At 35.7% G+C, this 12,508-nt stretch overlaps 1 protein-coding gene across 2 annotated transcripts in view; it reads left to right on the top strand.

The window, feature by feature from the left end:
- Positions 1–1,148: 1,148 nt before the first annotated feature.
- Positions 1,149–12,508, top strand: part of LOC143256014 (uncharacterized) — a 58,415-nt gene continuing 47,055 nt past the window's right edge. Inside the window, exons 1-2 of one of the 2 annotated variants that reach the window (XR_013030962.1) lie at positions 1,149–1,487; positions 12,352–12,491. The gene's annotated coding sequence lies outside the window, so the exon portion shown is untranslated. Of the gene's footprint in view, positions 1,488–12,351; positions 12,492–12,508 lie in introns of those variants that run through there. The other variant, XM_076512565.1, reaches the window with a different exon arrangement.

The following is a 12,508-nucleotide window of genomic DNA, read 5'->3' as shown; positions in this document are numbered from 1 at the left end:
GGAAGTTTTGAAATAATTTTTCCTGTTTAAAATTAGACCTAATGGCAGTAGATGTATATCGTACCTGAAACAGTTGTTGGTCTCACTCTTCATGGCTTGTAGCGCTAAAGATGGGGTTTTTATACCCATGTTGGACAGAGCATAAATAGCCCACTGTGTAGCTTTTATTACAAAAAACACAATTACACTTTTCTATAAGTATTAGAGAATATATCTTTTTTTCAGCTATATTCGCGTAATTTTAGCGATTTTCTTGCGATTAATTCTGTCCGCGTTGATCGGATTTCGCATGTGCTAATGGTTTTACATCATTTACATGGATTCCAAGCTGGTAAAGCGTTTCATTATGGATTCCTGGAAGGTAGTCTATTCAAACATGTAATACAAAAGTGTGTACAACTTGCTTGGGATGATTTAGTATTGTAACCACATTATCAGTTGAGTATGTAATCCACAGACGTATGGGAAAGTTTACAAAGACTTTGATTGAATATAAAAGTGGGATTTTGTCAAAGTTCCATGTTTTGTTTCTGTTGATTTGGAAACTTGTTTACCAACCCCAATATCGAGGATACAGTCACAGAGATTAGAGTCTGGCCAGTATATTAACGTAAAAGCTGTGAATAAAAGTTAACCTGTACTTACGTTTATCTTTGCTGTGTGTTTTTAACTTGTACTTTGATTAATAAATCGTGAACTGAACTTGCATTTTTGCAGAAGTTTTCTCATTTTTCTGTTAGACACTAGTTTAACTGAATATCACTGGTAGAGAGAGAGATTTTAAAGATATCAGGAAGTGTTTGGCAAATATTAGTATCATTTATGAAACTCGTTTTACGAAAAAAAAAGCAAATTTATATACGAAGCTACATATCAAATACTTTCTAGTTCAGGTTATCTGTGATTGTTTAAAATTCGTAAATACGATCATGATTTATATTTGAGCTATTTACATTGTATTAGAAACTTAGATACAAAACAGAGGTTAAATTACGTAGAATTTAAATAAAAAAAATGAGCTTGTTAGTTAAAAACCACTTATTTCAAATATGATTTGGAGTAGTATTCAACGCCTGTATTGAACACTAAGTAAACATTTAAATAAAGGAGTACATTAAGTATTTTAACAGTGTTTCCACGGATCAGGCTCACAGTATTTTGCAGAACCTAGCTTTTCAAGTCATTCTGGATCATTCGTTTATGTTTAACACTTTTTCCAAAACCTGATTGGACAAAATGTAGGCGATTTGTAAAACCGGATCCATAGCTGGTCGAAAAACATATATCAACATATTATCAATATTCAGTGAGTAAGTGTATTGATCTCGCATTAATAAAGCAACGTTACTACAGGAAAATATGAAAATCGATTGTAAGTGTGGCATTTGTGGGAAGTGCCTTCGAGGCCAGTGTGGATACAACGATTTAGACCCACTGCCCAGTATGGCAATGAACCTTGACAAGTGACTCGATAAAGCCTTAAAATCGTAAGTTTGATTCAAAGGTTTGAATCATAAAATTCTATTGAACATACTTTGCACTTTCGGTTATAGGACGTTATATTTTCCCAGTGAATATCATTGTTCGGTTAAGAATAAGTGCGGTTTATGTAGCTAGCTGGCTGTTCTTCTCTTGGTCAACAGCCCTAAGTTAGTGGTGGCATTATCTGAACATTTGGGTCTTTGACGTAACAGTTTACTACACGTTGTTTATAAAGTCTACCTTCAGGCTGAAAATACCAAGTACTGTTATGAATTTCAAAATAATATGTGTGTAACATTAGCATTTCAAATCTCTCTTTAGTTTGCCAAAAGATTTTGTACAGACTCCCTTTTTAAGTTCTTTATTGGACAGATTGTGAGAAATATGAAAATAATCTGCAGTCTAGTGTAATTTTATTAGAAGTGTTAAGCCTATTTGTATGTTTATCATCAATCCTTTCAATTCCCGTTAGAAATATTGTTATTTTAATGTTAATTTAATTTTTTCTCAAAACAATATTATACCTAATCTTACATTAAATGTTTAAAATTATCTTTATGAAAAAAACAAACTATTATGAAATATATGACTCACTTCTCTCGGATGTACTCATTCAATAGTAGCCTTAAGAGTTTTTTCACCTCAAACAAACCATTAAAATACGCTTATTGGTTTACAGAAGATACGGCTAACTTGAATTTTATATGTTTTTGTTTGCAGTTAAACACAAAGTTGCATATTGGGCTATCTGTGCTGTGCCCAACGTGGCATGGCTTGATGATTAGGGCGCTCGACTCGCAGTCTGCGAATCGGAAGTTCGGATTCCCGTCACCGAACATGCTCATATTTTCAGCTGTAGGGACGTTATTATGTTACCGTAATTTCCACATTTGGTTTGTTAAATAGCTGCCCAAGAGTTGGCGGTGGGTTGTGTTAATTAGCTGCATTCTCTCTAGTCTAATATTTCTAAATTAGGAACGGCTACAGCAGATAGTCTCTGACTAGCTTTGAGTGAAATTCAAAACAGAATTCACCATGGGTGTCGTTTTGTTTGGTTTGAATTTCGCGCAAAGCTACACCAGGGCTATCTGCGTTAGCTTCTCTAATTTAGTAGTGTAAGACTAGAAGGGAAGCAGCTAGTCATCACTACTCACCGCCAACTCTTGGACAACTCTTTTACAAACAAATGTTGGGATTGACCGCAACTTTATAATGTCTCACAACTGAAAGGGCGAGTATGTTTAGTGTGAGGGATTCGAACCCGTGACCCTCAGATTGCGAGTCGAACGCTCTAATCATCTGGTCATGCCGAGCCAAAAATGACAAAGATAACATGACTTGTAATTTAGAGTATTACGCGAAGCCTCGTCCATTTATAATTAACTTTCCAATTTTATAATATCCATTACTATACAGTTGTAATATATGGGCAAGTTATATATTTTTTATTATTTTAGCTACAAGACGAATTTAAAAATTTTCAGGGTAAGCATGTTTGGTAGGGCGGGGAATCGGATTCGCAGTTGCAAGTCGAGCGCCCTAAACATGTAGCCATGCCAAGTCTACGGGTATTGAAACCTGGTCTTTTAACGTTAGAAATCCGCAGATTTGCCGCTAAGGAAGCACAATTTTACGTATAATAATTACAAAGCAAATTAATTAGTTAATTTTGACTTTTAACTTTGAAATTTCTGTCAGAAATTAAACACTTAGAACTGTAAGTACAACTCTTACACAATAACAAGGAAAAAATAGAAGCAAAAAAGGATACAATTTTAATTTTAAAATCCATTTGCCGGACATTTAATGAAGTGGAATCGTGAACAAGTTATTTCAATTCCAGTGATTTAGTAATATGACGTTCAGTCGATGTGGCACTTCAGTGGGACAATGGTAAATCGTTGGGTTTGCGACATTAAAAATAGTGTTTCGATTTCCTCGGTGGACACAGCAAGTAGCCTGCGAAGGCTTTGCTATAACAAACACACACTCAATCGATTTGACAAAGATACTAACTAAATGTCTCTGTATCAACGATTTTGGGTTCGTTTTTATTTGCTTTAGGTTTAAGTGGCTTCGTTCTCCATTAGCAAACTCAGAATAACTCCCAGGTTAATGTTTGCACTTGGGAACAGAAAAGTGATTTTATTTTCAATTATACACTTTCCTGGACCTGATTGGATGATTACTGATATAATTAAAAATATATTAAGTCTGAACTAGAAAATACTTTGATTTTAATTTCAGGCTTTTGCACTCATTCAAAAACTCAAGGTTTCCAATTTTTAAAAGTGTATAGAGTATAATTATTATCCATCTGAATTAAATTGGCATCCGCAATGAAAGGACTTTTCTCGTTATGTTTTGACGTGTTCTTTTTCAATTATTTTGCAACAATAATGCCAAGTCCAGTGTACGTAACGATAACCAATTAACATATTTCTTCACTAAAGTTGTTAGAGGCTACATCCACGCATAGTCTGACTCCACCAAAAAAACGTTTGAACAGAAACTCCGAAACTAACTCATGCGCCCAACTAATTTATAAACTTATTTGCATAATTTCTTCGTTAATCAATCGATAAAAACAAATTAATTAATTAATCATGTAGCTTATTAATTGAATAATTCATTGATATGCATTGAACTGAATCATTTATTCATATATAATTGCCCGTTTTATATTTTCAGCCGTGGGGGCGTTATAATGTGACGGTCAATCCCACTATTCGTTGGTAAAAGAGTAGCCCAAGAGTTGGCGGTGAGTGATAATGACTATCTGCCTTCTCTCTAGTCTTACACTGCTAAATAAGGTATGGCTAGCGCAGATAGTCCTCGTGTAGCTTTGCGCGAAATTCAAAAACAACAACAGAAACACTTAAAATGTTAAAAATTTTGCTCACAACAATATTTATCATGAAAAGTACTAAACTTGTCAATAATTGAATCTGAGAGAGAAAGCTACTGGATACAGAATAATGGACAAAGTATACAATATTTTCTTAAATCGCAAACAACACACTCTTATGAAACAGAGGATGGTTGCTTTACTGGATGTTATATATCTTCAACTGAGAAGGGCAAAACCATATACACTGTTTTAATTTATAGGTTACTTACGCCTAAGGTAATGTATAATTTATTCAAATTAAATAACGCTACACTTGTGACTGGTACACTTTCCTATTTGAAAGTATAAAACTGCATGCTTTTGGTTCCCACGCAAACAACTTTGGTAATTTTGCAATTTCATAATAGTTGAAATACAGTAATGTGCTGCCATCTAGTGTCGTTACACTCAATCCTTTTTTTTCAGGCTTCACTTAATAAATTATGACTGACATAATTAAGCAAAGCTAAGAAGTTTCAGCTACTTTTTTTATAATTCAGAGTCAACATTAATGCTGTTATTACAGTACATACCAATATACACTTAGATGGAACACAACTTTCTCAAAGTCGTGAAGTCATATATTTGTAAGGTTTACCGGAAAAGATCGAGTAGAGATCTTGACAGTCAGCCAGATTAATTGGGTGATCCTCGCAAAACCTCTGGTGTTTTGCCTTTGGAAAAACTACTCAGGATCCTGTAAAGTAATGGTCACAACACCCTTTCAAATGAGGTTTTAAAATCGTCTCTAGTCTTCAGTTGCGTAAACTGTTTATGCATTACAGCTACTGGTACCAGCCGCCTTAAACTGTGTTAACCAAGTAACTCCTACTATCCAATATATATTATGTATGCCTTCTGTCGTGAGGCTTCGCTCAACGGCACAGAAAGCAAGATTGTGAATTCCTTTAAGTCCTCGTAATCTTGCGATGATCTAACCATCACAACTTTAGATGGCTGTGTAATAATAATACAGTGTACCTCACAGTAGCTCCCTATAGCTCAGAAAGCAAGGAACACCCATTCTTTTCATTGATTGATTATCCTTGTTGCTGTATCATCGGGTTTAATCATAGCTTTATGATATGGGAGACCATCAAAGATGTCTTTTGCCTAAAGGTATGAAGCGAGTTCACCATATCTATTCTTTACAGATCTTTCTTCTTTACCTTAACGATCACAGTTGAATAAGACGGTCTTTATGTTCTTACCTGACTATCGGCTAAACCAATCTACCAGAGAGCAGAGACTCATCACTCAACTGGTCAAAGTGTTCTATTCGCTTTTGCACGTCCCTTCACTACTGTAACTCATACTTCAATAATAAGGTGACTCTAACTTAGAGATGCTACCTGAACTATCATTGGCATTAAATGTCGACATTCCTGCACTGTGTGCAGCGTTACAGTCCTGTTCACACTGGTAAAAGTTCACACTTCTCAAAAGAATGACAAGGAACAAAGCAACTTGACAGAAGACTTTCTAGACCACACATTATGTGAAACCTGCACACAGATACAAAATAAATTAGCTCAAATAGGAAGGTATAAATGATGATATATTTTTGTACCCTATTCATATAAGTTCTATTTTAGATCGTTAGATCTACTTGAGGTTTTGTCTTACCACTTGCTTGAAATAACTGAATATCATCAGTTGTTAACACCCAACCACATCATGTTGTAGTACGTACCCATAACAATCTTAAAGTGATTTACTGTTTCATTTAGATAAGAACACACATATTTTAGCACTTATTCTATTATTACTTAACATATTCAAGAAGGTTAATGCTTTATTTGAATTTTTCTTTCTTTAATGTTACAAACATGAAAGCGATATTTTTGCTTATTGTTTATTAACTTTTAATGCATCGTGATGCGACGATCGTTTGTACGTATTCTCAAGACGGCAGGATAACCTGTACTTTATTTTAATTAAAGTTTTAATACCCATACTAGCCGTCTCGAGATACATTTTTCTTTAAGTTGGTTTCTCGTCATCACAGATTCTTTGTGTGTATCTTGTTAACAACGGTTCTTTGTATCATGTTAACAACGGTTCTTAGCATGCACAGTTAATATATGTGTTATTTTAACGAAATATCCTGTCAGTCTCTCACCCACAATACAGATACGTGGTAATGTATGTTTCTCGTTAATGTTGCCTATCTTATGTGTCTCGTGGTGATAAGGTTTCCTCCTTATCCTTGCCACAAAACATTTTTTTGTTAAAGGAATTCTATTTTTACTGAATCCCAACGCAGAAAAATATTTACAAGGGCAGTAGACAATAAAATCACTTCAGCTTACTATCTTAATCATGAAGTGTGATAACTGAAGATGTTTAACATTTTATCGAAGTATTGTTCGTTTTCAATTTCGCACAAAGCTATTCGAGGGCTATCTGCGCTAGCCGTCCCTAATTTAGTAGTGTAAGATAGCTAGTCATCACCACCCACCGCCAGCTCTTGGGCTACTTTCTTACCAACGTCACATTATAACGCCCCCACGGCTGAAAGAGCGAGTATGTTTGTTGCGACCGAGATTCGAACCTGCGACCCTCGGATTACTAGTCAAACGCCTTAACACGCTTGGCCGTGCCGGGCCTTTTATCCAGCTAGCTGTATTTTAATTGAACAACGAACTGTCGCTGTGCTTTTCTATTTCATCTCAAAACGAACTGTAAAATCGAATGGTTCGTGATCCAATACCCATGGTGTACGTAGTACAGATCGCATATCTTGTACCTTTTTTGTGTCAAACGACAAATTAATAAACAAACCAAGTTTATCCTCATTAAAAACTCAATTTATCAGTATACACTTGAGTGATTCTAGTCTGAAGGAAAGCTATTTTTAAACGTTGAGTGAAGAGATCTATTTTTAAAACAGTTAACTGGGACGCACGGCGAACATGGAAAGCATTTCATTAATTTAGCAGTAAACGAGGAAATAGAGCGACCACCGATACTGTTTAATTATTTTCACAGTAAAACCGTCTAAGGCTTAGACGTAGAACGACCGCAAGTAGTACGTACTTGATTTAACAGTAAACTTAAAACGTACCGCGACCACCGATAGCATTTTATTGGGCCCGGCATAGCCAGGTGGTTAAGACACTCGACTCGTAATCCGAGGGTTACGGGTTCGAATCCCCGTCACACCAAACGTGTTCGCCCTTTCAGCCTTAGAAGCGTATAATGTTTCAATCAATCCCACTGTTCGTTGGTAAAAGAGTAGCCCAAGAATTAGCGGTGGGTGGTGATGACTAGTTGCCTTCCCTCTGGTCTTACACTGCTAAATTAGGGATAGCCCTCGTGTAGCTTTGCGCGAAATTAAAAAATAACCAAACAAGCATTTTATTAATTCAGGCGTGAAATTTTGCAGATACTTTACACAGGAACTTATTTTCTAAGGTGGTACTAGTACCAGGAGTTATTTGAGCTACTTTTACATGTTTTTTTTAATGCTCATACATCTCTTTCGTCCGCTTCAGTACCTCTTTACCTCTCGAGAATTTCACCCCTATATTAATTTAATACTAAACTTAGACTAGAGCGACCAATGACAGCCTTTCGATTATTTAACGTTAAACTGGAACGCTTTTTTATTTATTTCCCGCAAAGTTACTCGAGGGCTATATGCGTTAGTCGTCCCTAATTTAGCAGTGTAAATTTAGAGGGAAGGCAGCTAGTCATCATCACCCACCGCCAACTCTTGGGCTACTCTTTTACCAACGGAATTGACCGACACATCGTAACGTCCCACGACTGAAAGGGCGAGCATGTTTAGTGCGACGGGGATTCGAACCAGCAACCCTCGGCTTACGAGTCGAATGCCTTAACCCACCTGGCCATACCGGGCCAAATTGGAATGCATATAATTGATTATAAAAAATTGTACAACATATTAACGATTTAGTTTGTTTGTTGGTTTTGGAAACCTCTCCGAACGTAAATCACTAACAAGAAGAAACCATGCACGAAGTTTCATTAATATAACTTGAAAACAGTAAGTGTTTATCTTAGCTTTATTAGATTCTATTAAGACTGTATGTGAGCAAGTTTGGTTAAATACAACATCTGTCTATCACATTGTATTTTTATTTTCTAGTGAATCACAGTACAATCAAAGTATTTATGCTAATTTGAGAGTGCTAACAGTTTAAAGGTATTATCATAGACATTACTTTAGCTTCCATTTTTGGGTAATACCAAAGAGCCTGTGCTATTACCTTGATGAAACCAATCCCAAAATATTGTCATAATAATACCATGGTCTGGATCAGTATATCATTAAAGTGGTATACAAAAGCAGTGTTGTCCATTAAAAACAAACTTTTAACGCCATTCTATCTAACATAGTTTTACGACCTATTCTTACTTATTCATGATTTGTTTCTTTAATTTATCGTTCTGTAATCATCGTTATGAGTAGTCTTTAATTAGTATTAATAACTGCAATAGAAGTAGCGTTTCGGTTCACTCCGTATTTCTAAATAAGGTATTTCGTGTTTGGGCTAATTTATTTTTGACGATTACACCGTTACCCCCTCTATAGGCTGGAATTTAAGGAAAGATAAAAATAAACCGATATTCAAATTTTACGACAACTTGCTCGTAATTTTAAACAAAATACTGAGATCCAAAAACAGCCTTTCAGGCGTTTGTGATCTTAGAAGTAATTAGATAATAAAAAATACACCTTTTGTCTGAGGTTGTTGACTCTTTTAAGAAAAAAAAAAAGAGACATATCTCGCTAGGTGATCCAGGGGAGTGCTGTAAACTCTCCCAACAGGCTCTGGGGCTGAGCTTCGGACGAAAACGTATTACACACAAAGTTTGTGTGCAAAACTATGCATATTGTAAATAGCATGAAGTAAACATGTTTACACAACTGCTATATCCTTTGTTAACATGTTTACACAACTGCTATATCCTTTGTTAACATGTTTACACAACTGCTATATCCTTTGTTAACATGTTTACACAACTGCTATATCCTTTGTTAACTAGATTCAAAGACAGACATCAAAACAGAAATAAGTTATTTTACCAGTGTTATCCTCACATGTTTGGTATTACCAACAGTGGACAAAATGACACATTGTACACGTTATGCTAGTTATGTTGTCATATGGGGCCCGGCATGGCCCAGCGCGTTAAGGCATGCGCTCGTAATCTGAGGGTCGCGGGTTCGCATCCGAGTAGCGCTAAACATGCTCGCCCTCCCAGCCGTGGGGGCGTTATAAGTGACGGTCAATCCCCCTTTTCGTTGGTAAAAGAGTAACCCAAGAGTTGGCGGTGGGTGGTGATGACTAGCTGCCTTCCCTCTAGTCTTACACTGCAAAATTAGGGACGGCTAGCACAGATAGCCCCCGAGTAGCTTTGTGCGAAAATTCAAAACAAACAAACAAACAAACTTGTCATATGGTTTAATTTAAAAATAATTTTAAATACAAATGTGTTTTATATTTATCATAAATTATAGAAAGCGATATTGTACTTGCTCAACAAAGCCCTGACTTTCATTTTTACTCTCCACGTGTTGAAGCCAAAACGCACAGTAAACCTTTTGTGTGTGTGTGCGTTTCTTATGTCAAAGCCACATTAGGCTATCTGTTGAGTACACCGAAAGAAATCGAAGCCTCGATTTTACTGTTGTAAATATGTAGACTTAGCGCTGTACCAGCGGGGGACACCTATTTTTGTGGCTTCTAAGCTTGAAATCCAAAAACCTGTATTGTTTTGGCATAAATGTGCATTAAAAAAATTGTTTATATATCACCTTAAGTTATTACTGAAATTTTTATGGTGAATATATTTTTACTCCCGAGAAGATAGCTTTAAAAGATATTTTAGAAGTGATTAAATATAGATAAAATTATCGAAAACGGATTAACATAACCATTTGGTACAACCACATTTCCTATTATTAAAAAACACATTAAAAATCAGCACTTCGCTATTGATTAGAAAGTGAACTCTAAATTTGTTTCATTGGGTCTGATCCTCAGTTCCCATAATATTAAATATAAAGTGCAATTTGATTGGGTTCTACTTTCAGTTGATACTGGTTCTCGTGCGGTATTTGGTTAATTGTATCCAACGGTCAGAATTTTGTTGTGTTAAAGCATTGCTCACGTGAAATGCACAGTTATGACAAAACAAATCTGACCAGCGCTAGTTTTATTTTATAATTTTGTAGCAATGAATAATAAAGTATTTTACCACTGTTTGTTTTAACTTATAATATTAATAGATTACTGGCAATGTAGAAACATAAATTTCATGGCCTCGATTTAGATTCGTCTACTGAAATTTGGAACATAACTTTTGTCAAGTTGTCCTTTTTTTTTGGAGAACGTAACCGGTCATTCGACCAAAAGGTTGCCTACCCACTATTTTTTTATATTGCGTACATAGCTGTTTAAAGTTTCTTTGTTTTGTTTTTGAATTTCGCGCAAAGCTACTCAAGGGCTATCTGCGCTAGTCGTCCCTAATCTAGCAGTGTAAGACTAGAGGGAAGGCAGCTAGTCATCACCACCCACCGCAAACTCTTGAGCTACTCTTTTAACAACTCACAGTGGGATTGACCGTCACATAATAATGCCCACACGGCTGAAAGAGCGAGCATGTTTGGCGCGACGGGCATTCGAACCCGCGATCCTCAGGTAACGAGTCGAACTCCTTAACCCACCTGGCCATGATGGGGCCTGTTTAAAGTTAATGACGGCGTCGTGAATTACTACTGTTCTATAATTATTATAATTATTTTTATTATACATCATATTAATGAGGCAAATTGTTCAGATAAAGCAGACATATTGTCTATAATTCGATCCGCGAAATGTAAACTTTTGAAAGTATAAAAAAGACATTAAATATGAAAGATTATTAAAACTGACGACAAGTGAGATTTTCGTTGTAATTAAAGCAATAGTTGACACTTAAAAAGAAATAGACTTATTACAGTGAAATACGTTGCATATTTACCTCGTGGATGTCTTGTGATTCTATAAAGATTATTCGATACCACGTTATGATTTCCTTGTAGCGAAATCTTGTTTAATTGGGGAAAAAGTTAATGTTTTAATTTATTAATTACATCATCAAATGACATAAATCTTTTCCTTATTTAGAAGCTCACAAATTGTGGCATTTGTACCAGAAAAATAACGACATTCGTAATGTAAAAGTAAAGAGGTCCTTTCGGTTTGAATATCAAATGTGTATATCAGAGAATCGTCAGCTAAAGTTCGGGTTCGAAATATCATTAGTAGCGTCTGTGTGTTTACCTCTTGTTTCTGTTTGCAGACACGTAAAGTACACCTAGTTTGCTTTGAATTTCGCGCAAAGATACACGAGGGCTATCTGCGCTAGCCGTCCCTAATTTCGCAGTGTAAGACAAGAGGGAAGGCAGCTAGTTATCACCACCCAGCGCCTCGTATTATTATAACGTCCCCACATCTGAAAGAGCGAGCATGTTTGGTATGACAGGGATTCGAATCCGAGACCTTTAGATTACGAGTCGAGTGCCTTAACAACCTAGTAATGTTTGGCCCAAGTACGTTTTGAAAACACCTTTCAGTGTAAAAACCATCGTTATGTAATCTAAGTATATTTAGCTTTTATTATTAAGTTTACTGCTGAGATGGTTTGTGTAAATATTGTATCTACTTGGTGTAGTTACAGTTTTATAGGGAGTGCACGAATTCAGTACCACCATAACATTATTCTTGCCCAAGTCACTGCAGTTAAAACTGTCTCGCTTAATTTGGGGTGTGTGTGACTGGCGGCATTATTTAACAAGTCGATATATTTCATTATTATTGTTGGCAAGGTAAAAAGTAAAATACAAGTTTAAACGAATAAATACTACAAAGAAAAAAGTTCTATTCATATATTGTGTACTTTTAAGTCAGTTAACTCGGTGTAACTTTGAAAATAACAACGTCTTCGATATTTTTCTTTTTCAGTATCTCTGATGATAATATTATCTTTCGACTCGAAACCACATCTTTACACTACAGAGAATAAACTGTTTGTGTATACTGTAGTTAATGGTTATTTATATAAATAACCAGAACAACATGTCGATGAAATAAAACAGTGGCAGTTGTCATGGTAAAAGGA

The sequence above is a fragment of the Tachypleus tridentatus genome, chromosome 7 (assembly GCF_004210375.1).
Source record: "Tachypleus tridentatus isolate NWPU-2018 chromosome 7, ASM421037v1, whole genome shotgun sequence".
NCBI lineage: Eukaryota > Metazoa > Arthropoda > Merostomata > Xiphosura > Limulidae > Tachypleus > Tachypleus tridentatus.
The sequence above is the reverse complement of the archived record's forward strand: the minus strand, read 5'-3'. Positions and strand labels throughout refer to the sequence as shown.